The sequence below is a fragment of the Maniola jurtina genome, chromosome Z (genome assembly GCF_905333055.1).
Source record: "Maniola jurtina chromosome Z, ilManJurt1.1, whole genome shotgun sequence".
NCBI lineage: Eukaryota > Metazoa > Arthropoda > Insecta > Lepidoptera > Nymphalidae > Maniola > Maniola jurtina.
Window position 1 is genome coordinate 14,471,200 of NC_060058.1, and position 14,694 is coordinate 14,485,893.

General features: G+C 35.8%; 1 pseudogene; it reads left to right on the forward strand.

Moving 5' to 3' along the window:
• The first annotated feature begins 1,916 nt into the window (after window positions 1-1,916).
• Window positions 1,917-9,518, forward strand: LOC123880251 (annotated as a pseudogene).
• The last annotated feature ends 5,176 nt before the right edge of the window (window positions 9,519-14,694 follow it).

Below are 14,694 nucleotides of genomic sequence, written 5' to 3' on the forward strand. Positions count from 1 at the left end.
CCATGGGACCTATCCGAAGTCCAAAGTAATATAGCTCTTAAATGTTCTTGACTGTATTACTTACAAGCTCTGATTCTACAAACCCTACATCTTGGTAAAAAAAAGTACGGCTTGGCCGTTTACAGTTCGTGGATTTTTTATCTGAAATGACATTTAAGCCCGGAATAGCTTCTGCAACGAAGTACAAAACAAACTATTCCTTAAGGCCTTAAAATATGTTATGTCATGTAATAGTTTTACGAACATTAAACGGCCAAGCCGTTCTTTTTTTACCAAGATGTAGGGTTTGTAGAATCAGAGCTTGTAAGTCATACAGTCAAGAAAATTTAAGAGCTATATTACTTTGGACTTCGGATAGGTCCCATGGCCAGCACAAATCTAAGCTCAGCTAGGGCTTGGCTCTATTAGAGATCTCATAACTTTTTAACGGTGAAAACATTATGAACTTGTGAGTCTTGGCTACCTTTTTACATGAAATGTTTTTGGTGGTCGGATGGTTATGTCTAGGAGAAAAGGGTAACATTAATATAGTAGTGTGGAATTTAGGACACCATTATAGGTTAGAATCCAGAACCATAAAGCTAGTTGAAAAAAGACAGCCATAATCTATGGTCATAGAGTATAGATTCACCAGTGTAGCCAATATATTTACTTTCTCGCTAGATCTAGCGACATTTTAAAGATCTTGACTTGTTTTTAACTTTTAGCGCAAAAAATATTTAGTGACTTTTTAGCGACTATAGAAGTGGCTTTTTTGAAAAAAAAAATTTCTTCTTTCTTTGATGTTCTTAAATTAATATTTTTAACATTTAACTCTATGAAAATGAAATAAAGTTTAAAAAAATTTCAAGGAAAACCCATCATTTATTTTGTATTAATTTTCTATCTATTCTAATTTCAGCAACTTCTAGCGACTTTTCCATTTCTTTTCAAAGGCGTCGTAGCGACAAACAGTTTTAAAGAGTTTGCAACATTGAACTTCACAGATCTGTGGTAATAACGTATATTAGTCTTTGGAAGATAAAGTTTGAGTATAACGTAGTGATTACATCTGTGTTGCCAGACGTACGAGCAATCTCGTACGGTTACGAGATTTAGCAGTCCCTGTACGAGATACGAGAAAAATAAAATCTCGTACACTTTTGTACGAGATTTTAGCAATGATAACTGCTTGCGCCATGTTTTCTAGCCAAAATAAAAAAAAAACAGATCGACTAAGCCCATCACTAGATTCATTACATCAACCTTGTATAATAACCTAGTATAGTCAATACTAAATAGTATTAAAGTAATTAGATGGCGAATTAATTACTGTACTATTCGTTTCATTTGAAAGCCCCGCCTTCAAGGAATGAATATACCTACTCTTTGAGTCTCAATAGCTCGTCCGGTAAAGGAGTGGACTGAAAACCGAAAGGTCGACGGTTCAAACCCCGCCCGTTGCACTATTGTCGTACCTACTCCTAGCACAAATCTGACGCTTAATTGGAGAGGAAAGGGGAATATTAGTCATTTAACATGGCTAATTTTCTTTATAAAAAAGAAAAAAAAAATCGAAAGCTAGTAGGTCCCACAAATTGCTACTGCGCTGGAACCATGTTTCATTAACATGGAAATGACGTCATTTTTACGTCAGCCGAAATAGAAATATAAAAATATACCATCAGCTCGAAACTTTAGTCTAGTGCTGACGTCACTTAAACGGTGGTCACGCGCAGTAGCGATTTGCGGGACTGTGTAAAATGCAAAGGAGATTTTTAAATTTTAAACTAACTATAATCTTCATTAAAAAAAGTTGTACGAGATTATGTTCCGAAAGTACGAGATATTTGACATCCATGGTACGAGAAAACACTTTCGACATCTGGCAACACCTGTACATTGAATATAACGTAGTGATTACTTATTCTTTGGCATATGTTGGTTCTGTCGGCTTGCTGCTTGCTGTAACAAAGTGGGAGCCATCAGCTACGTGCAGTGCACAGATCAAGCCACGTGGGAGCCATCAAAACCTCACACAACAGGATATTTACAATCTAAATATAAATTTTAGATTTTCACTTTATTATAATGCCTCGAAACAAACCAATCAACAAAAACGTGACGTGGCTGAGTAAGATAATACCAAATGAACAGAAGTTCACAACCTTTCATTACTACAAGTAAATGCGTTTGTTTATTCATTTACTTACTCAAAATTCGTTCATAAACTTTGAATGTACAAAGTATAAACTATTCTTTTCAGAAAGTTCCAGTTTAAAAAGATAGTTGGTGAAATAGGCGATTTCGTGCTGATATCGAACGCGGATGCTGCAGAACCTGATACCGAAGGTGGTTGTGATGCAGCTAAAATATTGGCGTTATATGAAGACAGTTCAAATAATAATAATCCTTTTAGAGCAAAAGTGCAATGGTATTCAAAGCCTGATGCCTTGCCTAAGGGCTGCTATAACCAAGCTGAACCTATTAATTTTTATTTTAGAGAGGTAAGTAAATTAAACTGTCATCTTTCATCCTTTTGCAAAAAGTGGCTAAGCCCAAAAAGGGTCTAGCCGGATAAGCATAGCGAATCGGCCCCCAAATGACAACCTATTTCGAAACTTAGGTATCAATACGATTTATACAAGTTTCGCCTCCCTACTCCGCTTTTTCCCTGAGATATTAAAAAAATGTGCGTGAGTACGACTATATCGTTCAAAATGTCATATCTCGGAAAGTTTTAAAGATACAAACGTGAAACCAACGCGAGATTTTAGATGACCTTTAAGAGCATATTTTATATTTTTTTCAGATTTTTGGAATGGTTACGAACATTATTAAAATATGCTCTTAAAGGTCACCTAAAATCTCGCGTTGGTTTCACGTTTGTATCTTTAAAACTCTCCGAGATATGACACTTTGAACGATAGTCGTACTCACGCACATTGTTTTTAATATCTCAGGGAAAAAGCGGAGTAGGGAGGCGAAACTTGTATAAATCGTATTCGTACGTCAAGGCGATATTGATACCTAAGTTTCGAAATAGGTTGTCATTTTGGGGCTGATTTGCTATGCTTATCCGGCTAGACCCTTTGTTTTTAAGTTTTCGCTAAAAAATATAAGAAGAATAACTTTCCTATGTTTCTAAAATTTCTTTTAGGACTAAATTAAATGCTAACTGAACTCCTATCCCACTTTTTGACAAAATTTTCCTTAAATATGTAATTTAAACTGTATGATGTCAGAGACAGTCGGTGGATATAGGTTTTAATCTCAAAGAAACTCTTCGATTTACAGCATAAAAAGTGGCATAAGTAACATGAACATCCAAACTGTATTAGTAAGTTGTAAGATAAGTATGTACATACCTACCTAATTATTCATATTTTTAAAGGTATTTGAAGACCATCGACCATTTGACACAGATGTATCAATTGAAACATTTTTTAAGAAATGCTCAGTAATATGTACCTTTACAAAAGATACAGATGACATACTGCACAATCAGAAATACGCCTACATCTGCAGATACAGACTAATGCCACTAGGCAGAAGAAAAACTTACTTAGAACCAGTTTTAGAAGAAGAAAGAAAAGCTATAGAACTTTTATGTACTCCTAGGAAAAATATTACACCAAATACCCCTAAAACCCCTAATAGTTTGGTGAAACGTATGAGTCGAGTTTCTATTTCAGACAAAAATTGGAGTGTTCCTAAAAGTGATGGCACTAAACTACTTCATAAAAGAGCTATATCAGCTGACAAGATTGAAAAAGATACACCAAAAGTTACTACCCGAAAAAGGTTCAAATCTACATCCGTAATAAAACCTAAAAGATACAGTGTTGAGGAAAAACTTCGTGGAAATAATAAACCCAAAAACGCTACGCTAAAAAGTTTGAAATTAGCAGTAGAGACTCCAAAAAGTTCCAAGAAACTTAATAAAAATAACATTGAAGAAATCCTCTCCATGGAACTAAGAGAAAACTCAGAGGATGAATTACCCACACTTATTATACGACAAAATGCTGTGACACCAAAAAGAAAGACTCCACAACGTAAGACATGCAATGAAACTCCAAAGAAAGTTCTAGTATTTGAGGATGAGGAAGATACTAATATTCCTCATGAAACTCATGTTACTCATGAATCCTATGTGACTCGTTCGGGAAGAGTCACGAGGCAACCAATGTATTATCGTGAAGAAGTACTATCTCCCATTAAAAAACCCCCTACAAGAAGATCTGCACAAAAGAGTTCTGAAAGCGAAGATGACTTTAAACCTTTACCTAAAACACCTAAAGTAGCTAAAACGCCCAAAACTCCTAAAACTCCTAAAACATCGATAGCTAAAACTCCTAGGACTCCTAGGACTCCAAAAACGTCAATGACTAAAACTCCTCGAAGTGTCACAAGAAGAATATTAATTAGCGAACTTACACCAACATTGCAAAAAAGGGCACATCCTATTGAAAACATTGATGGTATGTATCATGATATCAAACAGAAAATATATCTAATCATTCTGTGCACACTAACAATCTTCTTATATATAAAAGTCAATGTTTGTATGTTTGTGTTCTATAGGCGGCTAAACCGCTGATCAGATTGTTATGAAACTTTGGTAGGGTGTTCTGAGGGCGCCCGAGATGGTTCCTGCATCAAAAAACTGTATATATATATATATATATATATATATATATAAGAACTGTATATATATATATGTATAAGAAAAAAAAACATGTTTGTTTACGGCATTGCAATGCATGCCGGGTACAGCTAGTAATGAAATAAATATCAAAGTAATATGTTGTACTTATAATAATTTTTTAAATTAATTATATAACATAAGAATAGATGATAGAAAATCGTTTTTATTTTCAGGATGTATAACAGAGAACAAATCCCTACCAGGAAGAGAGAGACAATTGAGTGAAATATTATCATTTGTAAGAAGCAACTTGCTGCATGGTAGAAGTGGGTAAGTAGATAATTTGATTTTTTGCTGTAAATCAAAATAGGAATGTACGTGTACCTATTCACAAAACAGCAAAAGCCCTTGTGAAAGTTTATTTGAATTAAAAATCCATTTCTCTTTATAAAAAAGTAGATGATTCATGACTTCATCCATGTGGATTTAGGTTTCTAAAATCCCGTGGGAACTCTTTGATTTTCTGGGATAAAAAGTAGCCTACGTCTTTAACTATATCCATGAAAAAAATCATGCTGATCCGTTTTTCTGTTGTGACGTGATTGAAGGACAAACCAATAAACTAACAAACAAACACACTCTCGCATTTATTAATATGGGTAATGATAAGGTAACTAATTGAAGAATTTGTTTAATTTGATCTGCATCAAAAATAATAGATAATTTTATTCTATAGCTCAACGGGTGAGGAGCGGACTGAATTCCGAAAGGTTCGTGGTTCAAACCCCACCCATTGCACATTTGTTGTACCTACTCCTGGCACATAATTGGAGGGGAAAGGGGAGTATTAGTCATGATTAGCATGGCTAATATTCTTTAAAAAATTCAACATTCTCAACTCATGACTAGTCCTGTTGGAAAAGCTTGTGAAAACAATCTTTCCCAGATTTTAATTTGGTGTATATTTTGTACAGATGCATGTACATATCAGGCGTGCCCGGGACAGGCAAGACTGCGACCGTGGAGTTTGCCCTAAAGGTTCTGAAGGAGGAGCAGGAGTTACCGGAGTTCCAACTAGTACGAGTGAATGGCATGATGATTGCGGGACCCAGGCAGGCCTATGTGCAGATTTACAAGCAACTCACACACACAGGTTTCAAAAATATTTTTATTATTTTTTAGCTTTCGCTGATGTGTCTATAACAGAAGTGCTTCGAAGAACTTCTTTTTTCTGAAAAAAAGAAAACTTTTTCTTGATCACTACAATGAATCTTAAAATGAATTAAATTAATCTACATAATATACTTATAAGTAAAAATATACTAAATATAGTGTCATTTGTGTGTGTGTGTGTGTGATTGTGATAGGTTATTTTCGTGTGTTTTAGGCAAATCGGTAGGTTGGGAGCGAGCTTGCGCCCTGTTGGAGAAACGTTTTACAAACCCTGGGCCGCGCAGCACACCCACTGTATTAGTTGTCGATGAGGTAAAATTTAATACTACAGTTTTCTTTTATTTTCTTCACTTTGGGCTGGTTTCCGCACTTAAACGTTTCTGTCTTTCCGAGTTGTATGTATGCGAATTTCCGAATGTGTATTGCCCCTATCCACCGAAGTCTTCACTTCAGCCATCCAAGCTCACCCCAGAAGCTGAGGAGACCGCCCAAGTTACCGAGGAGTGACTAAAAGACACGCCGCAAAGGTGCAATGTATCAACGTGATTTTTGCATGAATACAGTAAAAAACTAAAAATCTTAGTACTTAAATCCATACAAAGTCACGAGCAACATTCATGATCAACCCATTTCCGCCCCACTTCTGAGTACGGGTCCTTTCTTAGAATGAGAAGGGTTTAGGCTACCACGCTGGCCCGATGCGGATTGGCAGACTTCACACACCTTTGAGAACATGGAGAACTCTCAAGCATGCAGGTTTCCTCACGATGTTTTCCTTCACCATTAAAGCAAGTGATATTTAACTGCTTAAAACGCACATGACTGAAAAGATAGTGCCCGGGATCGAACCCCCCATCTCCGATTAGGAGGCGGACGTTCTAACCACTAGGCTACCACAGCATATACATTACGTACAACAATGACTATATTACGTACTTTATAATATTAACATTAGTAATATTGTTTTACAGCTAGACGCGTTGTGCAACAGAAAACAAGATGTCCTCAACAGTATAATGGAGTGGGCAACTCACAATACCGCCCTGCTGACCGTGCTAGCTATAGCCGGTACTATTGACCTGCCAGAGAGAGTGCTGAGGCCTTATGTGGCCTCCAGACTTGGCCTAGCACGGCTATGGTTCAGTCCGTACTCGCACAACCAGCTACAGTGCATCGTTGCTACCAGACTAGTCGGGGCTAAAATAATACCAGATGCTCTGCAACTAATAGCCAGGTCTGTATAGCCGATTTGCTTTCTCTTTTCTAATCCGAACCGCTAGGATATGGAATGCTCTTCCGGCATCAGTTATCCCTTCCACCTATAATATGGGTACCTTCAAGTCAAGAGTGAATAGGCAACTTCTAGGCAAGCGCGCTCCATCTTAGGCTGCATCATCACTTGCTAGCAGGTCTGATTGCAGCCAAGCGCTAGTCTGTGTAATTTAAAAAAAAAATATAAACATCTAAATGAGTACTCAAAGCAATGATGGCCTTGAGACAGGCTAACAAGGTTAACTTTATAGCACTTACACAGCCAGCTACAGTGCATCGTTGCTATTAGACTAGCCAGAGCAAATGTAACACCAAAATTTTCAAAAGAAAAATAAAACCGACTTCCACAAACACTAAAAAGTAGGAAAATAATTTTTGTTTAGCTACACGTGTAATGTACCTAGGTATGAAGTTGAGCGAGCATATTAAAACAAAATTAGAAATCCAAGAGTGAAGCTCGCCCGCTCGCACTGACATTTGTAACTAATAGCTAGGTTAGTATAATCAGTGTTAAATAGTAAATACTGTAGCAAGTCCTGGCCACTAGAGTGGACTCCAGACTTGGTGTAACGAGGCTGGCCTTCCCTTCATACTTACATATCTAACAACAGTGCATTGTAGTGTAGCATTATATTTTTTGCAAAAAAACTCCACAAACTTATAAAATTGACAAGCAGAATTGCTTACACTTTTTATAGAAATTAGCTTAAGAAATTAGCTCTAGTATCGACTATAACTCACAAATTAGTTGATTCTAAAGCTAATTTCTTAAACTGGACCCTTTCAAGTAAAAATTTTATATAAACTTGTGAAGATGGATATGCCATTGTCGCAATTAAAATGCCAGAAGTTCTACGTTGTCGTATTAGTTTACAAATTGCGAAGAACCAAATTAAATTTGAATTTCGCGGGCAGACCCGTCTCATGCCCCTTAAATCTCTCTGGGCTGGTTTCTGCACTTAAACGTTCCCGTCTGTTGTGCGTTAAAACCTATATTTACTTATACAGAAAAGTAGCAGCAGAGTCAGGTGACGCTCGTCGCGCGACTTCTTTATGCGAACGCGCGTTAAGGTTGGCCGCGCCCAACTGTGCCGGGCTCAGGGAAGTCCAGCTTGCCTTAGAAGAGGCGCGACTGTGAGGGCTATACGATGCTGCGCCCCCGCTGAGAGACTCATCCTGCGAGCCATGGCGGCTGAGGTAAGTCTTATATACTGTATACTATAAGGATAAAGGATAAAGGATGCCTGGTGGGATTGCTCTGAGCAATAAGGCCACCTTTTTTTTTAGTTTTTTCTGCTTCTTCGTTTTGTCTTATTTCATGTTTTGTGTGCAATAGTTTTTATCCATCTATCTATCTAAAAGCTAAAAATGCTAGGTCTAAAACCTTGAGTTAGTACATGTAAAATGTAGATTCTCTAAAATGTAGACCCAAAATTTCAACATGATTTTTAAATACTAAAACTTAAAAATTTCCTCGGGAACCACGCGGACCAAGTCGCAGGTATCATCAGTCTTGTCTCATATCTATTTTTACCCGACTGTGGCAAAGCCAAAAGGAAGGGTTATGATTTTAGCAGTCTATGTATGTATGTATGTGTGTATAATTGTATCCAGATTCTGTGTGTTCCACCGTAGCACCTAAACCTGTGCCTAAACTACTGGGATGATTTTGATTAATGAGGTGTCAATCAATTCGTCGTAAAGGTCTGGGTGACATAGGCTATATTTTATACCAAAAAATTGACCTAACGTATGTTACATGAAAAAAAGTGGGTTGTCCAAAAATATATTTTTATTTTTTACTATTGTATCGAGTGGGGTGTCGAATGAAAGAGGAAAAAATTCTGAGTTCATAAATATAATTGTCCTACAACATTAAAATATAAACCAAGCGACAGAAAAACAATTTTAGTTACTATAATATTTAGCGTTTATTAAGACGATCGCAGTCAGGTTTTAATTTTCAACTTTACCTTGTTTCATTGATAGAGTTTTTTGTCCTAGGTGGAACGAACCGGCTCAGACGAGACAACCATGTCCCGCATGCTAGCGACCACAGCCACCCTCGCAGCTCTCGACGGCCGACCGTATCGATCTGCTCCCGATAGCCGAGCTCCCACTTGCTCCCAGGCTCACGCTCTATGCGCTAGTCTCTCTGCCATGCAGCTGATACATATGGAGCGTAAGCCATCTGAACCTAGGCTGATGCTCAATTGTAGCGTTGACGATGTTCACTATGCTACTACAAAGATTACTGTGTGATACGTTCATTATGCTACTAAACAGATCACAGTGTGATAGTTCATTATGCTACTTAACAGATCACCGTGTGATGTGTTCGTTATGCTACTGCACAAATTACTGACTGTTATCAGACTGTGTTCATTATACTACCTACCAAGACTGATTACTGTTCGTTTGAGTGAATACATTTTTGTCAACATTATCGTGTTTCATTAAATGTCGCCGACTTGTAGTATTTTCACTAGAGCTTCCACGTTGTTGTCGCTGACGGCTTTTCTACACGCTGTCACCACTGCTTTGCTATATTTTCCCACTGCAAATATGAAAATACTACTATTATAATTTATAATAGTTTCATTGTAGGGTAGGTACCTAACATATTTAGTCGTATTGTAAAAAAAATTGTTAACAGAAGGGCCAGCTCATTTTTTGCGCAATGGATTAATCTGGCTATTCAGTGACGAAGTCGCGTACAAAATGTATACTCTATCCACGAAAAGAAGTTAGTATGCTCTCTCTGTTACGTAATCCCTTACAAATGACAGAGCCAAAAATATTTGAGTTCAGTCTCAAATAAATATTTTATTATTGTTTACCTCTTAGTCTGGCTGCCTGTTGAAGAATCGTGTGTAAGCTTTTGAGTGAAGCCACCGCTTGCTCCTGAGTAGCGCGTCGCACTTGACTAGTAGTAGTAGTAGGAGTAGTAACTCCTCGTTTAGAAGAATCACTTCTTTGTATCTGTTTAACATCTCTTTACTGAAATGTAAGACAAGCGGTTAGATAGCCTGCGGTCAAAACAACGGCCTTCCATTCGGGGGTGTCATCTAACTTTTCAGATTTATATCTACCTAGGTATAGGTAATATGTGCATTGTAAGCAATTAAGTATATGTCACTTAGTTTACCGGTGAAGGAAAACATCGTGAGAAAACCTGCACACGAAAGTTCTCCATAATGTTTTCAAAGGTGTATCAAGTCTGTCAATCCGCACTTGGCGTGCCTAGACGGTGCCTATTCACTCTTCTTTTGAAGGTCCCAATATTGTAACTGGCAGGGAGAGATTACGTATCCTACCAGTGTATATTAGAAACGAGGAAGCGAATCGCTTCGAATGACTCAGTAGAATTTTGACCACAGTACTCGGACGCCTTTGATCTTGTGGTAAATGACGACCACAACGACTAGTCATATAGGTCCCGGAATTACTGGGGCCGTCTCTGGTTGCTCCCTTACCCCAGAATTGCTCTGTCTAGATGGCTTCGTCGAACTTCAGGTAGGTAAAAACATACTATAAGATTTGTTTATTCTGATACAAGTTAGCTCTAGATTGCGATCTCACCTGATGGTAAGTGATAATGCAGTCTAATATGGAAGCAAGATAACTTGAACACATATCCCTGATCGGTTTCTATGGCATCGTACCTACCGGAATGCTAAATTGGCCTTGCTGGATAAATATAAAACTAATAAGTACTTTGTGTTTTATTTTTACTCTTTAAAATCCAAAAATTAAATAATCCGATTTATAATTAAGAGCGATTTTCCAAATAATATTTTAAGGAAAATCGATCTGAATTTATAAAACGGATTATTTTATCCATTGAAGAAAGTTTACTTTAGGTAACTGGCAAGCGCCATCTGTCGGTCTATCGGGTACTGAATCATGGTTTCTACAATAACGCCATCTGTCGAAGGTGGAGGGAGGCTTTCAAATAAAATCCAACGCAGTGTTGCCAGATGTACGATTACGAGATTTAGCCGTCTCGAGATACGAGAAAAATAAAATCTCGTACATTTTTGTACGAGTTTTTAACTATGATGACTGCATGCGCCATGTTTTCTAGCCAAAATAATTACAAAATGAAAATAATAAAATAAAAGATCGACTAAGCCCATCACTAGCTTCATTACATCAACCTTATAGTAACCTAGTTATAGTCAATACTCAATAGTATTAAAATGTCTATTAATTAGATGGCGTATTAATTACTGTACTATTCGTTTCATTTGAAAGCTACGCCTTCAAGGAATGAATATACCTACTCTTTGAGCCCCAATTATTATTATCTTTATTTATTTAAGCAACAAAGGCCCACAATATTATGTTAGTAAACATCTTAACCTATGTTAGTAACTAAATTAAAATGTAATGTATGTTAGTAAGAAACTTATTCTATGTTAGTTAATATAATTAATATACTATTAACTAATGCAGACATCCAGTGCGCTTTGAGAGCGCTGTCCTGTCTGTCTGCTATCACCTTCAGGATAATGTTGGGACTTCTCTCCAGCCTGCTTTTAATTGAGGCGATCCGTTTCCGCATTATTGCGAAGAAACCGTCTACACAGTTCTCCGCAAACATACCGGACGCGCTACAGTACCGAGGCAGTCCCAACATTATTCTGAAGATGTTATTATACTGGACTCGGAGAGCGTTTATAGATTTTTGGGTCAGACTGCACGTGTAGAAGCTCTGACAAAAGGACTTGAACAAAGTGACCTTAACTTCTTTTGTGCAACGTGCAAATCAGCGAGCTATCATATTCCCTCTAACCGCCAACGCCCTCCGTTCCCTATCTATGTCACAGTTATCTTTCATGTCTGCTGTAACCAATAGCTCAACCGGTAAAGGAGTGAACTGAAAACCGAAAGGTCGACGGTTCAAACCCCGCCCGTTGCACTATTGTCGTACCTACTTCTAGCAAAGCCTGACGCTTAGTTGGAGAGGAAAGGGAAATATTAGTCATTTAACATGGATATTATTCTTTTTAAAAAAGAAAAAAAAAATCGAAAGCTAGTAGGACCCACAGATTGCTATTGCGCTGTAACCATATCTCATTAATATCGAAATGACGTCATTTTTGTTAAAGTATTGTAAATTATAATTACTGAAACTACATTTTATTATGTGAGATAATTGTATTTTATACCAGAGCCATGTTTTCTAATACATTTTTATTTTGGAACTCTATATTCGAATATTGACATCTCGACATGACAATCACATTATTCTTTATTTTTATTCTTTTCTATGATACTAAACGAACCTCATTTTAACACACCTCCTTGAGTTTAGTATCATTTACATAATATTTATATTCAAGTAACCAAATTATAATTAACTATTACATTCATTATTTAAGTAACTTATTTAACAATATAAATTATAAAGCATGTTTAACAATATTGAACAAAAATGTCTTCTTCTAACAATAATTAAATAAGCATACCTACATTAAAATAATAATCAATACATCTTAATAAAATTAATCAATAAATGTTAATTAAATCTCTTAGATAACGAAATTTATTTTTTCCTAAAGCCTTTGTTAATATATCTGCTAACTGATCATCGGTATTTATCTTTGTTACACATACAATACCTTTTTTCTCGTAATCGTTTATAAAATGATAACTAACATCAATATGTTTAGAATTTTTACAAAATTTACCGTGTTTTGAAAGAGCTATGGCGCCGCTATTATCTTCATAAATCTTAATTGGATTTTTTATATTTATATCTAAATCTTTTAGAACTCCTATTACTGGTAAAATCTCCGTAACACAATCAGCTAAAGCATAATATTCTGCGTGTGTTGATGCACGTGAAACAATTTTCTGTTTCTGTGTTTTCCACATCACTGGATTATTGTAAACTCTTAATATCATTCCGGTAGTTGATTTACGATCATTTTTATCAGCTGCCCAATCAGCATCCGCAAAAGCATCAAAACATTCATCATAATCAGCATTGTAGTTTAGTTTTAAATCACGAGTGTAGTATAAATATTTTAAGACTCGTAATGCGTATTTGTAATGTGTTTCGTTGTAACCATTTTGAAAACGACTAAGATAATTTACGCTATATGAAATATCTGGGCGCGTTCCACTAGCTATATACATAAGGGCTCCAATCAAATTTCTATATTTCAAATTATTATTATTATCATTATTTATGTCTCCAAGTTCAATTGACAAGTTTTGTTCCATGGGTGTTTCATATTTCTTTGAATCCTTTATTTTATACTTTTCTGCTAAACTTTCTATATACTTACATTGACTCAAAGTCATTTTATTCATTTTCGGATTATAATCAATATCAATTCCCAAATATTGTTTCACTTTTCCTAAGTCTTTCATACGAAATCTCTTACTGAGCATTTGCTTAATATTTTTAATCGTATTTTCATTTTTAGCACATATTAAAATATCATCCACATATAGACATATATATACTTTTTCATTATTAATACATCCTGTGTATAAACAATAATCATAGTTTGACCTTTCAAAATTTATGCTCAACATAAAATCATTATAACATTCGTACCAATCTCTCGGGCTCTCTCTTAACCCATATAAAGCTTTTCTTAGCTTGCAGACTTTATTTCCAATTTCATAACCATCTGGTGGGTAAATATAAACTTCAGATTTAATAATTCCATTTAAAAAAGCTGTTTCAACGTCCATACTTTCTAAATGCCAACCTCTTACACATGCAATTGACATTAAAACTTTCATAGTTATCATTCTAGCTACAGGTGAATATATTTCTTCATTTTCATCATAGATTTGTTGAAAACCTTTTGCCACAACACGTGCTTTATATCTTCCATTTGATTTTATTCTAAAAATCCATTTTACTTCAATCACATTTTTATCCATTGGTTCGTCGACAATTTCCCACGTCTCATTGAGTTTCAAACTATTTATCTCTTCATCCATTGCATTTTTCCATTTTTTCGCTTCTGAACTTTTCATTGCTTCTTCGTAAGTTTCTGGTATACTAGCATTGCATACATTCACATAAACAACGTGATCATTAAATTTTTCAGGCAATCTTCTTTCTCTTTTAGGTCGACTTGTTTCTCTCACCTCCTCAACTCTCAGTTTAATTCTCTCACCTACTTTATCATCTTCAATAGTATCATAAAATTCTTCATTATCATTATCACTTGTATCTCTTAATTTACTATTTTCATAGTTCTGTATTCCTTTATTATTAGTTTCATCATTAATCTTTTTTCCTTCGGATTTTTCTTCTTTAATTTCAGTCAACTTCTTTTTTGTTTGACTATTTTCAGGTTTCATCTTCGTAAATTCTTTAATAACTTCTTCATGTAAAATATTTTCTTCATCATTATCTTTTTCCTTTTCTTTATACATTACTTGTTCTTCATCGAACCTGACATCCCTAGACACAATTATTTTGTTACTTTCTGGTTCCCATAGTCTATATCCATTATGTTGATATCCAACAAATCGCATTTCTTTTGCTCTACTGTTTTGTTTCAATACTGACTTAAAAGGCAATCTTGTTGACTTACCTTTCATACAAGATTCACACGGAGTTCGACTATACGGCAGTTGCAGCA